The 957-nt window shown below is 37.4% G+C and overlaps 1 protein-coding gene across 1 annotated transcript in view; it reads right to left on the bottom strand.

Moving 5' to 3' along the window:
• Positions 1-957, bottom strand: part of LOC106870169 (monocarboxylate transporter 12) — a 33,265-nt gene that overhangs the window by 19,554 nt on the left and 12,754 nt on the right. The window lies entirely within an intron of this gene.

Genomic DNA, 957 nt, shown 5'->3' with positions numbered 1-957 from the left:
ACATATATATATGTACTAGACCACCCGTGACCCGTAGAGTCACCGGGAAACTCTGAGTTTCCCATAAATGGAGTTTTGTTTCATGGGTTTTTTTTCTTTTCCAGGTTATATGGAACGTGACATCGAAATCACGTGTAAACGGCTCCTTTCCTCAGAAAAGGACAGATTTGTCTGCTATTCCTTGCACGCTCTGCTACCACGTAACAGGTTTTCCGGTCCTTTATTGCAAATAGTTGTTACGTGGTAGCAGGGTGTTCTAAAAATAACAGCCAGATACGTTGAATGCACTCGAAAAAACCCCCAAAAAACTCACTGTCTAATAGAAAGATAAGAGTTTCTTCCCTTTCACGATGAAGATTAATTTCGGAACATATTCCCATTATGCTCTGTTTCGGGGATTTATACCCTGAAAATCTCTGGTATCTTGAAAACTACCGATTTACGCGAAACTTGTTTCATTCGATTCATATTAACATTTCAGGGTAAGTTAATTCATGGTATTTTCCCATTATGCGCCAGTTTCGCTGACTAACATTGCAAGCAAGCAAGGAAGATTGAAGCTGACTTTTAATGTATTATAGATATATTGTTGCTTTTCGGGATGGTCATTCTTTTCTCTCTTTTTTTTGCCAAATAAACACACGCACTATATATTCGTTCATCACTCTCTTATTACTGTTCTTATTCTATCTTATGTCCATTGTCCGGAAACCGGAAATCTTTCGTCACACATCTCTGAATGGAAAAAGCAGAGCAAGAGCACACACGAAGACAGAAAGTGTCGCTGAGGAGGTCACAGATGTGTGGCGAAGGATTTCCGGACAAAGAACATGAGTTAGAACAAGAACAATAATAAACGAGAGAACAACGAATATATTTCAACACCCAACTTCACATCAGGAATATTGCAACACAACTTCATAAATATATATATATATATATATATATATATATATA

This window comes from Octopus bimaculoides, chromosome 20, assembly GCF_001194135.2.
Source record: "Octopus bimaculoides isolate UCB-OBI-ISO-001 chromosome 20, ASM119413v2, whole genome shotgun sequence".
Lineage (NCBI taxonomy): Eukaryota > Metazoa > Mollusca > Cephalopoda > Octopoda > Octopodidae > Octopus > Octopus bimaculoides.
This window is presented reverse-complemented; position numbering and strand designations above follow the sequence as displayed.